The sequence below is a fragment of the Cibotium barometz genome, chromosome 42 (assembly GCF_041138505.1).
Source record: "Cibotium barometz isolate CiBa-2024 chromosome 42, ASM4113850v1, whole genome shotgun sequence".
Classification (NCBI taxonomy): domain Eukaryota; kingdom Viridiplantae; phylum Streptophyta; class Polypodiopsida; order Cyatheales; family Cibotiaceae; genus Cibotium; species Cibotium barometz.
Window position 1 is genome coordinate 28,637,142 of NC_141087.1, and position 23,025 is coordinate 28,660,166.

The following is a 23,025-nucleotide window of genomic DNA, read 5'->3' on the forward strand; positions in this document are numbered from 1 at the left end:
TGCTGCCCCAGACCAGATAAGGTACATGAACCACTCCTTTCGCTGTTAACTGACACCTGACCTTTCCCACAGAGCCATGCAGGCCACTGATCTGCAGCCTTTGCTAGTACTAGGTCCTTTCGTCCTTGCTTTGCGCAGTGCTCGTACCCATATCCCACAGTTATATAAACCCTCGGGGTGCTCCATGGGGCCACACGTATTTCTACGTGGCGTATGCTCTGTTGTGCCGCCGTCCGTACCGCGGTCTGCCCTTGTGCAGTGTACTTGCTGTGGTAAACCGCCCCTTGCAGCCACCCCTCTCCACACCCCCTCATTTCCCACTTTTCAGATAAGGCAATTTTCCTCCATCCCCCTCTTGCTCTAGGAGGTTGTGTCCTTAACTCTTCTCCCCCCCGTGTGAAGAGACTTACAGCAGTCCTCAGCCCTTCTCCTCTTTAGCAAAACATTTTGTGTTAAGGACATCTCACAATTTCCCCCCCATTTGCATGGACTTTAGTAAGAGGTTTTAGCCTTAAGAGAGGGTTCATGCGCTGTGATCTTTTGCTCATACAGTGAGCAAACGGTCTCAAAATTGAGATCTGATTGGAGTGTTTCTACCGCGACACCGAGCCCTACAAGAGGACGTCCAAGATGGCCCCTTCCTAGAAACGTCAGAATATTACCTCGGGAGGAGCGTGCAACAACGAGATTAGAGAAGATGCTCCCGATGCGGCCCCAACCCCTCCTTTACAAGCTCCTCAAGGAAATGGTATCTAGGTTAGCTTGGTTATCTTTTCCTTTTAAAATAATGCCATAAAATAGTATGAACCTACGAATTGAGTGATGTTGTATTCAATGAATTGTATTGAAATTGTTATCTTTAAAGAGTGCAAGTTTTTCCTGGCTTCGACGCTAACTCTGTTCCATGCTTGTGTAGTCGGGCAGTGTCGTTAGCAAAGCCTGGGAATGGCCCAAGTTATCCCTTATACCATTGGGAGAATAAGGTTTGCCGATTGAGGTGAGAGATTATGATGCTATCTAGTTCTGAGGGCCAAGGCTAGTGCGGTGAATAAGTCCACCCTAGTGTGTAGACATCCCTCTGAGGGGCGGGAGGATCGAGCGATGGAGCCTGAGAGGGTGATAGGCCGGCTTGAGTCCTCGCCAGTAGGCCAACGATGAGGTGTATGGTCCCGTAGGGTTTTTCCTAGCATGTAGAGGCTGGAAGGCCGAATTCTAGATCATCGGCAGTATAAAGAAAAAGAATAAGAGAGCCGGTTTGGCTTGTATAAAATTGATTCATGTATAAACTTTTTTATAAATCTTGTCTTTGGCATTATTCTACTGTGGAAAAAGGCTCTTTTAACAAACCTTGTGAAAAGGGCCTTAATTAAGGAACATGTTTATTTATGTCAAATAGTATGGTAGGATTAATTAGAAAACAAATTAACGCGTAAGTAGGGTGCAAAGTGGGAGGATGGAATGCCCTGACGGCACCATCCTTCGGACGGGTGGATCCGATTGGTCGAGTAGCTTTCCACAACAGATTAAGTGAAAGCCCTACGCTAGATAAATAGGTTCTTGGGCAACTTTATTCTCTAGAAGACTAGGCCAGCGGCGGCGGCTGCGCCTTGGATGGATGAGGAAAAAAGCGTTGCCTCTAGAAATCAAGTCTAGTAGTTGCCCAATTTATGATCAATTACCCTATGGGTGATTTGATTTTTAGAAGATCACGCTCCCCCTGCGGGATAGGACTAGGTCATACCTATGAATCGTATCCTTGAACCTCTACATGGTCAAGGTGTCGATAAATAGAAATTTTTCTCCAAGTTAAGACTTAGTGGACTATCTTAAGTGTTTCCCCTATTTTATAAGGGAATTCGGCCTTCTAGCCTCTACATGATGCTGGGAAAAAACCTCTGGAACCATACACCTCATCGTTGGCCCACCGGCGAGACGAGGACTCAAGCTAGCCTATCACCCTCTCAGGCTTCATCGCTTGATCCTCCCGCCCCTCAGAGGGATGTCTGCACACTAAGGTGGGCTTATTCAACACACTCTGGCCTGGGCCCTCAGAACTAAACAGCATCATAATCTCTCGCCTCAATCGGCGAACCTTATTCTCCCAATGGTATGAGGGATACCTTGGGCCATTTCCAAGCTTTGCTAACGACGCCGCCTGGCTATGCCTGGCTACACAAGCACGGAACGGAGTTAGCGTCTAAGCTAGAAAAAACTTGTACTCTTTAAAGATAACAATTTCAATACAATTCATTAAATACATCACTCAATTCGTAGCTTCATACAATTTTATGTCATTATTTTAAAAGGAAAAGATACACATTTATTAAAAAAAAAACTCTTCTTTAAAAGATAACCAAGCTAACCTGGCCACCATTTCCTTAAGGAGCTTGTAAAGGGAGGGTTAGGGCCGCATCGGGAGCATCTTCTCTAATCTCGTCGTTGTGCGCTCCTCCCGAGGTAATATTCTAATGTTTTGCAAGAAGGGGCCATCTTGGACGTCCTCTTGTAGGGCTCGCTGTCCCGGTCGAAGCGCTCAAATCTCAATTCTGAGATCGTTTGCTCACCTCACCGTATGAGCAAAAGGGGAGAAGGACTGAGGGCTGTTGTAAGTCTCTTCACACGGGGGGGTGGGGGGGGGAGGACATCACCTTCTAGTAAGAGGGGGATGGAGGAAAATTGCCTTATCTGAAAAGTGGCAAATGAGATGGTGTGGAGAGGGGTGGCTGTACAAGAGCAAGTACACTGCACAACAGAGCATATGCCACGCATAAATGCGTGTTGCCCGTCGAGCACCCCGAGGGTTTATATAAGTGTGGGGTATAGGTACGAGCATTGTGCAAAGCAAGGATGAAAGGACAGTGTACCAACAAAGACTGCAGATCAGTGGCCTGCATGGCTCTGTGGGAAAGGTACAGTGTCGATTAATAGGCAAAGGAGTGGTACGTATGTACCTTATCTGGTCTGGGGTCAGCATGGGTGTCCACGTAGCGGTACGTGTGGACCACACAGTGGGCGACCGTCATATGAGCACCCTTGTGCGGCCATCATATGGGCACTCTGGTAACTGTGTACGGTCTAAATTTTGGGGCAGGGTCCCTAAATTTGGGACTCTAGCCTTAATTTGCGTGCCAGACCGCCTTGGGGGGCGAATTTTTTTTTGTCTGAGAGGTTATCTTGGTCGTTGGGGTGCAGACCGTTTGTCAATCGGACGCCCGATCGTGCATTTATTAAGGTCTAAAGGTCATCGCTTTTTAACTAAAAATGACTCAAATTTGCGTATAAGCTTGATCTGCTGTCCGTTTTGGATGCTATAAAATCCTATATTAGGGTAAAATTACACGCAGATTCCAAATTTGGGCTCAAAATTTAAAGATTCTAAGTAAAAATGACTCATTTAATAAAATCATTGATTTTTATACCATAAAAACTCTGAAATTTATCTATTACATGGACATTTCTTTATTAGTGAAGATGGGTATGTTACATCCTTCCCCCCTTAAAGAAATCAAGATGTCATGAATTGGGGATAATCCTTTAAGAGTGTAGCTTCATATTTCCAAGTTGCATCCTCTTTAGGGCAATCTTTCCACTGTACTAATTGTCCTACAAGAGTTCTATTTCGGAGTTGCCTTTCCCTAGAATCTATGATGTTAGTGGGCAGTAATTCAAGGACTCGTTGAGTAGGGATTACAACTTGTTCATCATCAAGAATATGATTGAGACTGGGTACATAAGTTTTTAACAAACTTACATGAAATACATTGTGGACTTTGATATAAGCTGGGAGTTGGAGTTTATAGGCACTTGATAACTGTATAGGGACCACAATACCTAGACACTTGATAACTGTACTTTTACCTAGACACTTGATAACTGTATAGGGACCACAATACCTAGGGCCGAGCTTCTTATATTTTCCAAGTGATAGAGAACTTCGTTTGGGTTGCACTCGTAGAAGAACTTTGTCTCCTTCCTTGAAGATCCTTTCAGACCTTTTGGTGTCAGCATAATGCTTTTGTCGATCTTGGGTAGCTTTAATATCCTTTTGGATTGCCTTGGTTTGTTCTTCCATCGCTTTAAATGGCAACATTCCTATGCTCTGATGATAAGATGCATTGTAGGCAAAGTCTACCAGAGGAAGGTATTGAATCCACCTTCTTGGTTCCTGTCCACAATATGCTCTGAGAATGTCTTCAATTACTTCAAGAAGGAACTTTGTCTCCTTCCTTAAAGATCCTTTCAGACCTCTTGCATAATGCTTTTGTCGATCTTGGGCAGCCAACTCCTTAAGCTAAGGATTATCCCTAATTCATGATCGAGATGAGGACATCTCAATTTCTTTAAGGGGGAAGGATGTAACATACCCATCTTCACTAATAAAGAAATGTCCATGTAATAGATAAATTTATGAGTTTTTATGGTATAAAAATCAATGATTTTATTAAATGAGTCATTTCTACTTAGAATCTTCAAATTTTGAGCGCAAATTTAAAATTTGCGCGGAAGATTTTACAGCATCCAAAACGGACACCGGATCAAGCTTATACGCAAATTTTTGTCATTTTTAGTTAAAAAGCGATGACCTTTAAACCTTAATAAATGCAGGACCGGGCGTCTAATTGTCAAACATCTCATGGTAGTAGGCTCTCCAAGCCCCACATCAGAGTGCATTCTCTAATATGATAATCATGTCTGCTTCCGTAATCATCTGGAAGGCAGCATCCATATTGCGTGGTTGTAGAGTAAATAGTGTAAACCTCTCATATGATAATCATGTCTGCTTCCGTAATCATCTGGAAGGCAGCATCCATATTGCATTGTTGAGTTACGGAAACCCTCTCTAGAACACATGAGGTTCTGCACTCCTTCACATGATCCATTATACCAGTTTCTCAAAATTCCCCTCCAGGAAAGCACCAGCTCCTTTCTTCCTTCAGACAATGCGCGCACTTTTTGACCACCCTCCTTTGATAAGCCTATTTCAGCTCATTTACACCTGACATCAATGCATTTTCAATCCCTTCAAGCTTATCAGTTCTTTCCGCTTTACCACATCACATCTGCTGGCTGCAGCATGAATGTTTGACAGCAAGACATAAGGTGCAGCATTCTCAGGCTCCAGTGCAAATATGTTTTCGGCAGCTCGCTCTCCTTGCTCCACATCACACGCAAGGCGACTGGCGTTTTTCTTCCACGCCTACCTGCGCGACGGCTCCCACACACGTAAAAACCCAAGGCTCTTTGCTTACGCATGCCCTCCACGTTCACCAGCCACACGTCGGCTCTTCTCTTCACATTGGATGCCCCGCTTTGTGTATCTGCAGCCCGTCAGCCAATTCGAACAGCTGCGCTCCACTACTCTTGCTCTTACACCCAAGAACCCAGGTCTCCATGGTCTCTTCCACGTCAGCTAGCGCACGGCTTCACAGCGTCCAAGAGCCCCGCCTTTTCACGACCGCCACCGCCTGTAGCTGCGCTGCTCTTCAGAGTCGCCTTCCCTTTCTTCTTCTCTGTGTTAGTCTTCCTACACCCCGGAAGTCCCCCTGTGCGCATCCAGCAGCCCCCTCCGAAATGGCCCTATCATGCTCACCTCTGCACACGCCCCAGAGCCCCGCTTCAGGCGGCAACCTGCTACGTCAAAGAGCTCTCCCTTCTCTGCATGCCTGTGGTGGCTGCGCACGTCACCCAGAGCTTCCCTCCTCTAAGCGGCTCACTTCTTCACTTGACTGAAGCTTTAGGAGGCATATCAATAGAAGCAACCTGATTTCTTCAGTAATTCGAAACCCTGCATGGCATGAACAGAAGCCGCCTCATTGATTTTATTCTCTCTGGTTAGTTGGCGCCTCTGGTCTTTTTTCTCTGCAGACCCCCGACTTTCAGCAAGCGTCCCCTCCTCTTGCAACGCTCGCCACCTTCTCGAATATTTGCTGGCGGCCAACCCACTTTCCATGTGGCTTTGCACAGATTGGCCACGTTTTTATATCTTTTTTTTATTATTAATATTTCTTTTAAGGCCTATAAGTTGGCATCCCCAATACCTTCCAATTCCCACCAGTCTTTAACCTTTAAATTGCTCCCCATGCCTTCCACGCACCTTCAAATGCAACCCACGATGCCATTGTATCTGAGTGGGTACCTTTCATATCTATCCTTGCTGCTCAGGGGCCAGATTTCACATAAGTTGTTCCATGAACATGCTTTCACTGCATAGACGTGCCACAGCACGACAACGTACCGCTACGTGGACACCCATGCTGCCCCAGACCAGATAAGGTACATGCGTACCACTCCTTTTCCTGTTAACCGACACCGTATCTTTCCCACAGAGCCATATAGGCCACTGATCTGTAGCCTTTGCTGGTACACCGTCCTTTCTTCGTCATTGCTTTGCACAGCGCCCGTACCTGTACCCCATAGTTATATAAACCCCCGCCGGGGTACTCCATGGGCAACACACAGTTCTACGTGGCGTATGCTCTATTGTGCCGCCGTCGGTACCGCTGTTTACTCCTATGCAGTGTACTTGCTGTGGTACAGCCGTCCCTTGCAGCCACCCCTCTCCACACCCCCTCATTTGCGACTTCCTAGATAAGGCGATTTTCCTCCATCCCCCCTCTTGCTAAGAGGCAGTGTCCTTAACTCTTCCCCCATGTGTGAAGAGACTTACAGCAGCCCTCAGCCCTTCTCCCCTTTAGCAAAACGTTTTTGTGTTAAGGACATCTCACAATCCCCCCCATTTGCGTGGACTTTAGTAAGAGGTTTTAAGAGAGGGTTCATGCGCTATGATCTTTTGCTCTCAGACACTGAGTAAACGATCTCAGAATTGAGATCTGATTGGAGTGTTTCGACCGCGACAATGAGCCCTACAAGACGGCGTCCAAGATGCCCCCTTCTCAAAAACGTCAGAATATTATCTCGGGAGGAGCAGGCAACAACGATAATAGAGAAGATGCTCCCGATGCGGCCCCAACTCTCTCTTTACAAGCTCCTCAAGGAAATGGTGGCTAGGTTAGCTTGGTTCTCTTTTAAAGAAGAGTTTTTTTTAACATTAGTGTTAATAAATGTGTATCTTTTTCTTTTAAAACAATGACATAAAATTGTATGAAGCTACGAATTGAGTGATGTTGTATTCAATGAATTGTATTGAAATTGTTATCTTTAAAGAGTGCAAGTTTTTCCTGGCTTCGACACTAACTTCGTTCCGTACTTGTGTAGTCGGGCAGTGTCGTTAGCAAAGCCCAGGAATGGCCCAAGGTATCCCTCATACCATTGGGAGAATAAGGTTCGTCGATTGAGGCGAGAGATTATGATGCTGTCTAGTTCTGAGGGCCCAGGCTAGTGCAGTGAATAAGCCCACCCTAGTGTGCAACCATCCCTCCGAGGGGTGGGAGGATTGAGCGATGGAGCCTGAGACGGCGAGGCCGCTTGAGTCCTCGCCAGCGGCCAACGATGAGGTGTATGGTCCCGTAGAATTTTGTCCAGCATGTAGAGGCTGGAAGGCCAAATTCTAGATCATCGGCAATATAAAGGAAAAGAATAAGAAAGCCGGTAGAAATTGATTCATATATAAACTTTTTTATAAATTTTATCTTTGGCATTATTGTATTGTGGAAAAAGGTTGTTTTAACAAACCTTATGAAAAGGGCCTTAATTAAGGAACATGTTTATTTATGTCAAACAGTGTGGTAGGATTAATTAGAAAACAATTTGACGCATGAGTAGGGTGGAAAGTGGGAGGATGGAATGCCTCGACGGCACCATCCTATGGACGGGTGGACCCGATTAGTCGGGTAGCTTTCTAAGAGATTAAGTGAAAGCCCTATACTAGATAAATAGGTTCTTGGGCAACTCTATTCTAGAAGACTAGGCCAGCGGGTTATGCCTTGCATGGAGGATGAGGAAAAAAGCAATGCCTCTAGAAATCAAGTCTAGTAGTTGCCCAATTTATGATCAATTACCCTATGGGTGATTTGATTTTTAGAAGATCACGCTCCCCCTGCAGGGTAGGACTAGGTCTTACCTATGAATTGTATCCTTGAATCTCTACATGGTCAAGGTGTCGATAAATAGGAAATTTTCTCCAAGTTAAGACTTAGTGGACTATCTTAAGTGTTTCCCCTATTTAAGAAGGGAAAACACTTAAGATAGTCCACTAAGGATACAACTTGCGAAGAAGTCTCATCTCATGATCTAGGGGAAATTTAGAGAAAGAGAAGAATCTAATCAAGGGATACTCCACTCATAAAGGAAGCCTCTACTTCAATCACAAGCTATGTATCCCTAAGGATCCTGCTTTAAAGAAACTAATCCTCCATGAAGCTCATGATAGTCCTACTGTGGGACACCCAGGCTATGCAAAAACATTAAATGCCGTAAGAAGGAGATTTCATTGGGCACGCTTGAAAAATGATGTCCTTCGGTACTTGAAGCAATGTCTCTCATGCCAAAGGATCAAAGCTGAAAGGGTCAAGATGCCTGGGAAACTTCAACCTTTGGATATTCCCCAAATGAAGTGGGAGTGCATTAGTATGGATATTGTCACAAGTCTCCCTACTGTTCAAGGAGGATATGACTCCATTTTGGTAGTAGTGGACTTACTTACCAAAGTAGCTCATCTTATACAAGCAAAGAAGACCTTCAAAGCTTCTGATGTTGCTCGAGTATTCATCAAGAAGGTCCTCAAACTTCATAGTCTCTCAAAAAGGATAGTAAGTGATCGAGATTTTGACTTCACTTCAAAGTTTTGGTAGTCCTTATTTCAAGCCCTGGGAACTCAACTCTGCTTTAGCACAGCTTATCATCCAGAGACCGATGGCCAGACTCAGAGAGTCAATCAAGTAATTGAAGACATTCTCAGAGCATATTGTGGACGGGAACCAGAAGGTGGATTCAATACCTTCCTCTGATAGAATTTGCCTACAATGCATCTTATCATCAGAGCATAGGAATGTCACCATTTAAAGCACTCTATGGGCAAGAATGCTTGTCTCCTCTAAATTTCTCTGATCCAACCATAAGAGTTGAGGCATCCAGGAAAATGCTTGAAGAGATGGAGGAACCAACCAAGGCAATCCAAAAGGTGCCCAAGATCGACAAAAGCACTATGCTGACACCAAGAGGTCTGAAAGGATCTTCAAGGAAGGAGACAAAGTTCTTCTACGAGTGTGACCCAAACGAAGTTCTCTATCACTTGGGAAATATAAGAAGCTTAGCCCTAGGTATTGTGGTCCCTATACAGTCATCAAGTGTCTAGGTAAAAGTGCCTATAAACTCCAACTCCCAGTCCATATCAAAGTCCACAATGTATTTCATGTAAGTTTGTTATAACCTTATCTACCCAGTCTCGATCATATTCTTGATGATGAACAAGTTGTAATCCCTACTCAAGGAGTCCTTGAATTATAGCCCAATAACATCATAGATTCCAGGGAAAGGCAACTCCGAAGAAATAGAACTCTTGTAGAACATCTAGTACAGAGGAAAGTTTACCCTCTGAAGAGGATGCAACTTGGGAAGATAAAGCTACACTCTTAAAGGATTATCCCCAATTCATGAACGAGATGAGAAAATCTCGATTTCTTTAAGGAGGGAAGATACCCATCTTCACTAATAAAGAAATGTCCATGTAATATATAAATTTATGAGTTTTTATGGTATAAAAATCAATAATTTCATTAAATGAGTCATTTCTACTTAGAATCTTCAAATTATGAGCCCAAATTTAGAATTTGTGCGTGATTTTATCCTAATATAGGATTTTACAGCATCCAAAACGGACACCGGATCAAGCTTATACGCAAATTATAGTCATTTTTAGTTAAAAAGCGACGACCTTTAAACCTTAATAAATTCATGACTGGCGTCCGATTGACGAACGGTATGCATCCCAATGACCAAGAGAACCTCCCAGACAAAAAAAAAAATCACCCCCTGGCAGGCACGCAAATCGAGGTCGGTGCCCCAAATTTGGGGCTTCGTCCCAAAATTTGAAACGTACACACTTACCAGGGTGCCCGTACGATGGCTGCACAAGAACCAAAGGACGGCCGTCCACTGTGTGGTCCACATGTACCGTTACGTGGACACCCATGTTGCCCCAGACCAGATAAGGTACATGCGTACAACTCCTTTTCCTGTTAACTGACACCGTACCTTTCCACACAGAGCCATACAGGCCACTAATCTGCAGCCTTTGCTGGTACACCATCCTTTCATCCTTGCTTTGCACAATGCCCGTACCCGTACCCCACAAATATATAAACCCTCGGGGTGCTCCATGGGAGCAACACACATTTTTGCGTGGCGTATGCTCTGTTGTGCCGCCGTCCGTACCGCCGTCTCCCCTTGTGCAGTGTACTTGCTGTGGTACAGCCACCCCTTGCAGCCACCCCTCTCCACACCCCCTCATTTGCCACTTTTTAAATAAGGCAATTTTCCTCCATCCCCCTCTTGTGCTAGGAGGCAGTGTCCTTAACTCCTCTCTCTCTCTTCCCCCTTGTGAAGAGACTTATAGCATCCCTCAGCCCTTCTTCCCTTTAGCAAAACTTTTTTGTGTTAAGGACATCTCACAATCCCCCCCCCTCCCATTTGCGTGAACTTTAGTAAGAGGTTTTAGCCTTAAGAGAGAGTTCATGCACTGTGATCTTTTGCTCATACGCTGAGCAAACGAACTCAGAATTGAGATTTGATTGGAGCTTTTTGACCGCGACAGTGAGCCCTACAAGACAACGTCCAAGATGGCCCCTTCCCGGAAATGTCAGAATATTACCTGAGAGGAGCGCGCAACAAAGAGATTAAAAAAGATGCTCCTGATGCGCGGCCCCAACCCTCCCTTTACAAGCTCCTCAAGGAAATGGTGGCTAGGTTAGCTTAGTTAGCTTTGAAAGGAGAGTTTTTTTAAAAATATTAGTGTTAATAAATGTGTATCTTTTTCTTTTAAAATAATGACATAAAATTGTATAAAGCTATTAATTGAGTGATGTTGTATTCAATTAATTGTATTGAAATTGTATAAAGCTACGAATTGAGTGATGTATTCAATGAATTGTATTGAAATTGTTATCTTTAAAGAGTGCAAGTTTTTCTTGGCTTCGATGCTAACTCTGTTCCGTGCTTGTGTAGCCGGACAGCGTCGTTAGCAAAGCCCGAGAATGGCCCAAGGTATCCCTCATACCATTGGGAGAATAAGGTTCAACGATTGAGGCGAGAGATAATGATGCTGTCTAGTTCTGAGGGCCCAGGCTAGTGCGGTGAATAAGCCCACCCTAGTGTGCAGACATCCCTATGAGGGGCGGGAGGATCGAGCGATGGAGCCTGAGAGGGCGACAGGCCGACAGGCCGGCTTGAGTCCTCGCCACAGTGGTGGTGGCCGACAATGAGGTGTATGGTCCTGTAGGGTTTTGCCCAGCATGTAGAGGCTGGAAGGCCGAATTCTAGATCATCAACAGTATAAAGGAAAAGAATAAGAGAGCCGGTTTGGCTTGTATGAAATTGATTCATGTATAAACTTTTTTATAAATCTTGTCTTTGGCATTATTGTACTGTGAAAAAAGGTTGTTTTAACAAACCTTGTGAAAAGGGCCTTAATTAAGAAACATGTTTATTTATGTTAGACAGTGTGGTAGGATTAATTAGAAAACAAATTGATGCGTGAGTAGGGTGGAAAGTGGGAGGATGGAATTCCCCGACGGCACCATCCTACGGACGAGTGGACCCGATTAGTTGGGTAGCTTTCCAACAGATTAAGTGAAAGCCCTACGCTAGATAAATAGGTTCTTGGGCAACTCTATTCTAGAAGACTAGGCCAACGGCGGCTGTGCCTTGAATGGATGAGGAAAAAAGCGTTGCCTCTAGAAATCAAGTGTAGTAGTTGCCCAATTTATGATCAATTACCCTATGGGTGATTTGATTTTTAGAAGATCATGCTGCCCTGTGGGATAGGACTAGGTTCCCCCCCTTCTAAAATAGGGGAAACACTTAAGATAGTCCACTAAGTCTTAACTTGGAGAAAATTTCCTATTGATCGACACCTTGACCGTGTAGAGATTCAAGGATACGATTCATAGGTAAGACCTAGTCCTATTCCGCAGGGGGAGCGTGATCTTCTAAAAATCAAATCACCCATAGGGTAATTGATCATAAATTGGGCTACTACTAGACTTGATTTCTAGAGGCAATGCTTTTTTTCTCATCCATGCAAGGCACAGCCGCCGCTGGCCTAGTCTTCTAGAATAGAGTTGCCCAAGAACCTATTTATCTAGCTTAGGTCTTTCACTTAATCTGTTGGAAAGCTACCCGACTATTCGGGTCCAGTCGTCCGTAGGATGGTGCCGTCGGGGCATTCCATCCTCCCACTTTCCACCCTACTCACGTGTCAATTTGTTTTCTAATTAATCCTACCACACTGTTTGGCATAAATAAACATGTTTCTTAATTCAGACCCTTTTCACAAGGTTTGTTAAAATAGTCTTTTTCCACAATACAATATTGCCAAAGACAAGATTTATATATAAAAAAGTTTATACATGAATCAATTCCATACAAGCCAAACCAGCTCTCTTATTCTTTTTCTTTATACTGCCAATGATCTAGAATTCGGTCTTCCAGCCTCTACATGGTGGGCAAAACCCTACGGGACCATATACCTCATCATCGGCCGCTGGGGCGAGGACTCAAGCCAGCCTCTCGCCCTCTTAGGGTCCATCGCTCAATCCTCCCGCCCCTCAGAGGGATGCCTACACACTAGGGTGGGCTTATTCACCGCACTAGCTTGGGCCCTCATAACTAGACAGCATCATAATCTCTCGCCTCAATCGACGAACCTTATTCTCCCGATGGTATGAGGGATACCTTGGGCCATTCTCGGGCTTTGCTACTAATGATGCCGCCTAGCTACACAAGTACGGAACGGAGTCAGCGTCGAAGCCAGGAAAAACTTGCACTCTTTAAAGATAACAATTTCAATGCAATTCATTGAATACAGCATCACTCAATTTGTAACTTCATATAATTTTATGTCATTATTTTTAAAGGAAAAGATACACATTTATTAACACTAATATTAAAAAAAAATCTTTTTTAAAAGATAACCAAGCTAACCTGGCCACCATTTCCTTGAGAAGCTTGTAAAGGGAGGGTTGGCGGGAGTATCTTCTCTAATCTCGTTGTTGCGCACTGCTCCCGAGGTAATATTCTGACGTTTCCAGGAAGGGGCCATCTTGGACGTCGTCTTGTAGGGCTCGCTGTCGTCGCGGTTGAAACGCTCTAATTATATCTCAATTCTGAGATCGTTTTCTCACCGTATAAGCAAAAGATCACAGCGCATGAACCCTCTCTTAAGGCTAAAACCTCTTACTAAAGTCCACGCAAATGGGGGGGATTGTGAGATGTCCTTAACACAAAAATGTTTTGCTAAAGGGGAGGAGGGCTGAGGGCTACTGTACACTGCCTCCTAGCAAGAGGGGGATGGAGGAAAATTGCCTTATCTGAAAAGTGGCAAATGAGGGGGTGTGGAGAGGGGTGGCTGTAAGGGGCGGCTATACTACAGCAAGTACACTGCACAGGGATAGACGGCGGTATGGACAGTGACACAACAGAGCATACGCTACACAGAAATGTGTGTTGCCCCCATGGAGCACCCCAAGGGTTTATATAACTGTGGGGTACGAGTACGGGCGCTGCGCAAAGCCTAGGACGAAAGGACGGTGTACCAGCAAAGGCTGGAGATGAGTGGCCTGCATGGCTCTATGGGAAAGATACGGTGTCGATTAACAGGGAAAGGAGTGGTATGCATGTACCTTATCTGGTGTGGGGCAGCATGGGTGTCCACGTAGCGGTACGTGTGGACCACACAGTGGGCGATCGTCCTTTGGTTCTTGTGCGACCATCGTACAGGCACCCTGGTAAGTGTGTACGGTCCAAATTTTGGAGCGGGGTCTTAAAATTCGGGACGTCAGCCTCGATTTACGTGCCAGACTGCCCAGGGGGGTGATTTTTTTTTTGTCCGAGATGTTCTCCTGGTCGTTGGGGTGCAGACCGTTTGTCAATCGGACGCCCGGTTGTGCATTTATTAAGGTTTAAAGGTCGTCCCTTTTTAACTAAAAATCACTGAAATTTTCGTATGAGCTTGATCCGCTGTCCGTTTTGGATGCTGTAAAATCCTATATTAGGGTAAAATCACGCAGCACAAATTTCAAATTTGGGCTCAGAATTTGAAGATTCTAAGTAGAAATGACTCATTTAATAAAATCATTGATTTTTATACCATAAAAACTCATAAATTTATCTATTACATGGACATTTCGTTATTAGTGAAGATGGGTATGTTACATCCTTCCCCCCTTAAAGAAATCGAGATGTCCTCATCTCGTCCATGAATTGGGGATAATCCTTTAAGAGTGTAGCTTCATCTTCCCAAGTGGCATCCTCTTCAGGGTAATCTTTCCACTGTACTGGACATTCTACAAGAGTTCTATTTCGGAGTTGCCTTTACCTAGAATCTATGATGCTACTGGGCTGTAATTCAAGGACTCCTTGAGTAGGGATTACAACTTGTTCATGATCATCAAAGATTACCCAAGATAAAAAATGACTGAAATTTGCGTATAAGTTTGATCCGGTGTCCGTTTTGGATGCTGTAAAATCCTATACAAGGGTAAAATCGCAGGCACATTCTAAATTTGGGCTCAAAATTTGAAGATTCTAAGTAGAAATAACTCATTAAATAAAATCATTGATTTTTATACCATAAAAACTCATAAATTTATCTATTACATGGACATTTTTTATTAGTGAAGATGGGTATGTTACATTCATCCCCCCTTCTAAAATAGGGGAAACACTTAAGATAGTCCACTAAGTCTTAACTTGGAGAAAATTTCCTATTAGTATCGATACTTTATCCAGGTAGAGATTCAAGGATACGATTCATAGGTAAGACCTAGTCCTATCCCGCAGGGGGAACGTGATCTTCTAAAAATCAAATCACCCATAGGATAACTACTAGACTTGATTTCTAGAGGCAATGCTTTTTTCCTCATCCATGCAAGGCACAGCCGCCCCGCTGGCCTAGTCTTCTAGAATAGAGTTGCCCAAGAACCTATTTATCTAGCGTAGGGCTTTCACTTAATCTGTTCTTAATCTGTTGGAAAGCTACCCGACTAATCGGGTCCACCTCTCTATAGGATGGTGCCGTCAGGGCATTCCATCCTCCCACTTTCCACCCTACTCACACGTCAATTTATTTTCTAATTAATCTTACAACACTGTTTGACATAAATAAACATGTTCCTTAATTAAGGCCCTTTTAAAACAGCCTTTTTTCATAGTACAATAATGCCAAAGATAAGATTTTTTAAAAAGTTTATACATGAATCAATTTCATATAAGCCAAACCGGCTCTCTTATTCTTTTCCTTTATACTACTGATGATCTAGAATTCGGCCTTCGAGCCTCTACATGTTGGGAGCAAAACCCTATGGGACCATACACCTCATCGTCGGCCGCCGCTTGGCGAGGACTCAAGCCGGCGGCCTGTCGCCCTCTCAAGGTCCATTGCTGGATCCTCCTGCCCTCACAGGGATGTCTGCACACTAGGGTGGGCTTATTCAATGCACTAGCTTGAGCCCTTAGAACTAGACAGCATCATAATCTCTTGCCTTAATCGGCGAACCTTATTCTCCCAGTGGTATGAGGGATACCTTGGGCCATTCTCAGGCTTTGCTAAACAACGCCGCCCAGCTACACAAGCACGGAATGGACTTAGCGTCGAAGCCAGGAAAAACTTGCACTCTTTAAAGATAACAATTTTAATACAATTCATTGAATACAACATCACTCAATTCGTAGCTTCATACAACATCACTCAATTCGTAGCTTCATACAATTTTATGTCATTATTTTAAAAGGAAAAGATACACATTTATTAACACTAATATTTAAAAAAAAACTTTTCTTTAAAAGATAAGCAAGCTAACTTGGCCACCATTTCCTTGAGGAGCTTGTAAAGGGAGGGTTGGGGCCACATCGGGAGCATCTTCTCTAATCTTGTGGTTGCGCGCTCCTCTCGAGGTAATATTTTGACGTTTCTAAGAAGGCACAATCTTGGACGTCATCTTGTAGGGCTCGCTGTCGTGGTCGAAACGCTCCAATCAGATCTCAATTTAGAGATCGTTTGCTCACCGTATGAGCAAAAGATCACAGTGCACGAACCCTCTCTTAAGGCTAAAACCTCTTAATTAAGTCCACGCAAATGGGGGGAGGAATTGTGAGATGTCCTTAACACAAAGACGTTTTGCTAAAGGGGAGAAGGGCTAAGGGCTGCTCTAAGTCTCTTCATACAGGGAGGGAAGAAGACTCGGGGGGGTCACTATATGTAAAATATCCCTATCGCGTGCGTTCAAGGCCTATATTTTAAATCCCTTATTTGTAAATTTTTTAATCTATATAATATCTCCTTTTCTTTATGAATCTGTAAATTTTTTTGAAAATTTTTTAAATCATACCCTTATGTAAATATATTTCTGTAAGTTTCATAAATTAAAATTATGCTTCTGTTGAACGCACGTGATATTCACATTTTTTTGTGAGTGACCCCCCGAGGAAGAAGAGTTAAGGACATTGCCTCTCCTAGCAAGAGGGAGATGGAGGAAAATTGCCTTATCTAAAAAGTGGCAAATGAGGGGGTGTGCAGAGGGGTGGCTCTGCAGGGGCGGCTATACCACAGCAAGTACACTATATAGGGGCAAACGGCGGTATGGACGGCGGCACAACAGAGCATACACCACACAGAAATGCGTGTTGCCCCATGGAGTACCCCAGGGGTTTATATAACTGTGGGTACAAGTACGGGCATTGCGCAAAGCAAGGATGAAAGAACGGTGTACCAGCAAAGGCTATAGATCAATGGCTTGCATCGCTCTGTGGGAAAGGTACGGTGTCGATTAATAGGGAAAGGAGTGGTACGCATGTACCTTATCTGGTCTGGGGCAGCATGGGTGTCCACGTAGCAGTACGTGTGGACACAGTGGGTGGCCCTCCTTTGGTTCTTGTACGGCCATCATACGGGCACCCTGGTAAGTGTGTACGGTCCAAAATTTGGGACGAGGTCCCCAAATTTGGGAGACCGACCTCGATTTACGTGCCGGATCGCGCCGGGGGTGATTTTTTTTTTTTTGTCAGGGAGGTTCTCTTGGTCGTTGGGGTGCAGACCGTTCGTCAATGGAACGCCCGATCGTGCATTTATTAAGGTTTAAAGGTTGACACTTTTTAACTAAAAATGACTGAAATTTGTATATAAGCTTGATCCGGTGTCTGTTTTGGATGGTGTAAAATCCTATACTAGGGTAAAATTGCACGCAGATTCCAAATTTGGGCTCTGAATTTGAAGATTCTAAGTAGAATCGACTTAATAAATAAAATCATTAATTTTTATACCATAAAAACTCATAAATTTATCTATTACATGGACATTTCTTTATTAGTGAAGATGGGTATGTTACATCCTTCCCCCCTTAAAAAAATCAAGATGTCCTCATCTCGTCATGAATTGGGGATACCTGAGGATTGCTGGGTGTATGACCAAGTGATGCAAGTCTTACCTGTTGACACAGTAGCTGTGTTGGGACCTACCCCAATCCAGAGTCGACCACCCTTACCACTAGTTTTTAGAGTCTTAGAAACTATAGCGGAACCCCCATATTTCACCTATGTGGACCGCTCTACCCTTATGTCATAGTCAAGATTAAGAATTTCCCTTGATGGCAAATAAGACTAATTATATTAGTCTCAGATCTTTGTAATAAAACTCATCCTTGTAAATATTTGGAAATAAAACGATTTCAATGTTTTACTCTACAAAATAAGCGTTGTGCAAGTATGAATCTTGTAATCTTAAAATTGTTTTTACAATGGCCAGGACGATCACCCTCTACTTCCCAATGCGCTTTACACTGATATCCAGGAGAAGAAGCTCCTGCTCAAGCAAATGCAACCTCCCTCCTTTAAAGGAGAAGGTTCAAAGATTGAGAGGATACTGAAGTCTGGATTGAAGCGATGGATGATTATTTCTCTACCGTCGGTACTGGAGTAGCAAATCAGTCTATGCTTGCACGGTTTTGCCTCATTGGAGATGCTAAACTCTGGTGGTGGAAGCACTGGTGCCGTGACAAGGGAGTCAAACGTGGGAAGACATCCAGCAGGCCGCCGTGAAGGAAAGATATCTTTCCCCATCCCATGAATCCATAAAGATGAATGAGTTTTTTTGTCTTAGGCAGTGCAACTTAACTCTTGAGGACTACTATTCCAAATTTATTACTATTCGAAAGTATGCTCCAGCTATGACTACTTCCCAGCAAGTGGCTCGTTTCTGCCAAGGGTTGAATGAGCCCTTAGATTCCCGCCTTGAAGCAATGAGGCCAAGCTCATTACAGGATGCTCTCATACGAGGAAAGCCCCTTGTGAAAGAATTGAGGACTCACAAACCTAAGCCTCAAAAGAGATCTTACCCTGAGGCAAATCCTAAAGATCGACCCTACAAGAAACCCCAAAACAGAATTTCTTGATCTAGAGGCAACGCTTTTTTCCTCATCCATGCAAGGCATAGCCCGCTGGCCTAGTCTTCTAGAATAGAGTTGCCCAAGAACCTATTTATCTAGTGTAGGTCTTTCACTTTATCTGTTGGAAAGCTACCCGACTAATTGGGTCCACCCGTCCGTAGGATGGTGCCGTCGGGGCATTCCATCCTCCCACTTTCCACCCTACTCACGCATCATTTTGTTTTCTAATTAATCCTACCACACTGTTTGACATAAATAAACATGTTCCTTAATTAAGGCCCTTTTCACAAGGTTTGTCAAAAACAGTCTTTTTCCACAGTACAATAATGTCAAAGATAAGATTTATAAAAAATTTTATACATGAATCAATTTCATACAAGCCAAATCGGCTCTCTTATTCTTCTCCTTTATATTGCCGATGATCTAGAATTTGGCCTTCCAGCCTTACATGCTGGGCAAAACCCTATAGGACCATACACCTCATTGTCGGCTGCGCTGGTGAGAGGACGCAAGCTAGCCTGTCGCCCTCTCTCAGGCTCCATCATTCGATCCTCTCGCCCCTCAAAGGGATGTCTGCACACTAGGGTGGGTTTATTCATCGCACTAGGGATGTCTGCACACTAGGGTGGGCTTATTCACCGCACTAGCCTGGGCCCTTAGAACTAGACAGCATCATAATGTCTCGCCTCAATCGGCAAATCCTATGCATGTCAGTAGCTTCCTACGTATGTTGATAGCAACCAACGCATGCCGGTAGCTTCCAACATATGCCGATAGTTTCCAATGCATGCCGGTAGATTCCTATGCATGATGCCGGTAGCAACCAACACATGCCAGTAGCAACCAATGTATGCCGATAGCAACCTACGCATGCCGGTAGCTTCCTATGCATGCTGGTAGCTTACTATGTGTGCCGGTAGCAAGCAACGCATGCCGGTAGCTTCTTATGCATGCCGGTAGCTTCCTATGCATAAGAGTTTTAAGTATTTATGTTTTTTCTTGGATAGATGGCTAATAACTTGAGGCGTGATGTTACACATGAAGGAGGAGTCGATATCCCAACAATATTTATAACCATATATTAGCCTCAAATTATATCTTATCTTTTAATTAAAGAACGTTATCTTAAATAACAACTTTCTAAAATGTTCATTGTTTGTATGTCTGTAGCTTGAAGCAGTGGACCGCCCCCCTACGCAAGAGGAATATAATTTTGCATTACACTGAGGTTTATAAGCTTTATTTGATAGGGTGCAAGATGAAGGATATATTGTTATTACTGGAGGAGATGCTTAGCAAGCATGGCAAGTAAGTACATTCCTAAGCCCTAAACCTCTTTGTTTTTGCAAAATTGATTCTCACTTGTGTAAGTTTTATTGTTTTTTTGGATCATATAACTAGAAACGGTGGTGTAAATGTCTATGCCGATAGCAATGGAAATGTGAGAAGTGAAGGGGCGCAAAGAACAATACCAATCACACAGCATGAGATCTAGGTAGCCCCTAGCTCCATAGGTTTTTATTACGCTTTATCTTGTATATGAGTTTTTTTGCAAACCTACACCTATGTAATTCGCTAAGTATTGTAATTGAATTTTGACATTCCTAAAACCATGGTTTGCAAATGTCTTTTCTTTTTGGTATTTTTAAGGTTACATTACACTTTTCCATGATGATGCGTAGTTATGCTAGTTTTACTGTGTCTACATTAGAAAACAAAAGAGCTGGGACAAATTAGGGAGTCCTATGCAGACTCCCCAGTCTCCCTAGCTTTTTTTATACAACACTTTCGCTGCTCAGTATAGTGAAATAGCGCTGCTAATTTTGCTGCTAAGCAGCGAACCCATTTTGCAGCGAAAATAGCACCGTGTTTAGCAGCGATATAGGCCCGACATCTCAGCACCCTTCTAGTTATAAAAGCGCTACTATTTTCATTGCTAAACCCTAATTCTATTGTAGTGGGCTGCTGCATAGTCACCCAATCGTGAAGCTTGAAGTTTAAAGGCTTTTATTAACATTATGTAGGATGCATGAAGATATGACATTAGGGGTCCTTCTAAAGGTTAAGCTTGATATTGAGATACTTAGGGGTTTCACCTAAAAATAAGTAAATGTACCATGTGAGTTCAAATGAAGGGGTTTTTAATTCAAAATTTTAATGTAAATTTATAGAAATACATTTATTAGAAAGGGTTTTTTAAATCAATTTTGAAAAAAAAACGTATGTCCATAAAGAAAGGGGAATCATTTTATTCATGAAAAATTCACAAGTATGGGGTTTTTTAAATATCCCTTGAATGCACGTGATACATAGGTTTTCTTAATAGTGCAACCCCCGAGTTGAGATATAACTCTAGTTAAGAAAGGGTGAGGAGGAAGATGGGAATTAATAGCCGCATGCATTGTAAGCTTTTGGAGCTTCTCTCTCTCTCTCTCACGTGTGTGGAAGAAGAGAGAGGAAGAAAGGAGCATCTTATCATATCCATAGGCTAGAAGAACTCAAGAAACAATGAGGAAGATGGACGGAAAAGGCATTCGAGCCAAAATTTCCAGCACCTAATACGAGGGTGGCCCCTTCCTCCCTGGGGACCTTGGGAAACGTGCTTCGCGGTTGGTTTTCCTAGGACCACAGAAAGTGGCTTAAAAGTTTGTTAGTGAAGTCGGATACTGCCATGTACCCAAAACAACAAAGGGGTGTACGAGGACCCAATCTAATCACATAGGATTCATACTCCTCCCACGGGTAAGGCCAGGGAGCCATCTGGCAATAGGAAATTGCACGAATAGTCTGAGATCCAGCCTCTCATTACAAAAAAAGAAGATTCGGGGAGTGGGCCAAGTGGTAGCTTGGCCCAATTGACCGGCACATTCAGGTAGCTTGCTTGCCAAGTGAAGTGGTAACTTGCCTAATGCAGGTTCCCCACCCTTGAGTGACAGCGTTGGAATGGGCCAGCAGAGGGAGAGAAGACCTTTTGAAAGGCAGATTTGACCGGCAAGGAAAGAAGACGGGCAGATTCCCTACCCTCTGAGTGCCTCAAACAGCTCTTATCTTCCTCATCGTTTCTTGAGTTCTTGTAGCCTATGGATATGATAAGATGCTCCTTTCTTCCTCTCTCATCTTGAGAGAGAGAGAGAGAGAGAGAGAGAGAGAGAGAGAGAGAGAGAGAAAGATTGGTCTAATAGCAAGAGAGGGAGGGGGGAGAGAGGTCCAACTGGCAACAACAAATGAGAGAGAGAAGGGGAGAGGTCCAATAATAGATGAGAGAGAGGGGATAAAGAGACAGGGGGAAGAGAGATAAATATAGGTCTAGTAGAGAGAGAGATAGCTTAAAATAGTTTTTAAAAAACCCAAATTTGTAAATGTATACATAAAAATATACTTTTTTGCATCAAAATCAACTTTTTGGAAGGAAAACATAAATCTTAAATTTTTGGTTCCACAAGATAACGAATTTTGCAATTAGGAGGAGAGCTAGCGCCACCTTTTTAGGCAGGTACAATATAGACTCATACCATCTTTTTTAATAGAGGAAAGACACTAAAATTCGGATAACTTTTAAGGGGAAACATAGGGTATCCAAGAATACTTTTAAGGGACAACCAATGTGATATTTGTAACATAATAACAAGCCTAACTAAGCCATCTCTTAACTATCTAGCCATGTATGACCTCACCTTGTCATCCAAACTAGGCTTTGATAATGGATGTTTGTGCTCTTAGGAGGTGCACTACTAAGAAACCCTATATATCACATGCGTTCAAGGGGTATTTAAAAAACCTCTTACCTATGAATTTCTCGTGAATAAAATGACGTCTTTTTTAATAGACTTTCGGGTCTTTTTCCAAAATGATTTAAAAAACCCTTCTATAAATATATTTTTATAAATGTACCTTAAAATTCTAAATTAAAAAACCCCTTCATTTGAACTCACGTGCTACACTTACATATTTTTAGGTGAACCCCCGGAGTTTGTGCTACTCTACATCACAATAACTTTTCCTCATGAAAAGGGCCTTAATTGTAGAGCCACTCAGATTTTACATCATTATGAGGGTGGCGCATTAATTTCCACCCCCCCTCCGCCGCCCCCTCAATGTGTCTATGAACTACCTATTTGATCCAACCCCAAGCTAATGAATATGTCACTTCAAAAGAACTCTCTTGGTGAGATTGTTTGCACAGTTCTCTAGACCATCCTAATCAGTACATCCATGATGAGCTTGTGCACAAAATGGTATCAAAACTTAATGTTTGTTGCAAGTGAATGGAACACCATTCTCTTTGCAATCATCGTGTAGCTTTGATTGTTACATTGTAGCTTTGCATTGTACCTTTTTTTGGGTGCTCTTAGTCATGATCCTCCCCAAAATTTCTTCACATGGAGCTCGACAACGAAACGAAAGCCTGGCCTAGACCAAAGCATTCTACATACTAAGCCTCCATAGAAGAAATCTCAATTCTAGGGCCATT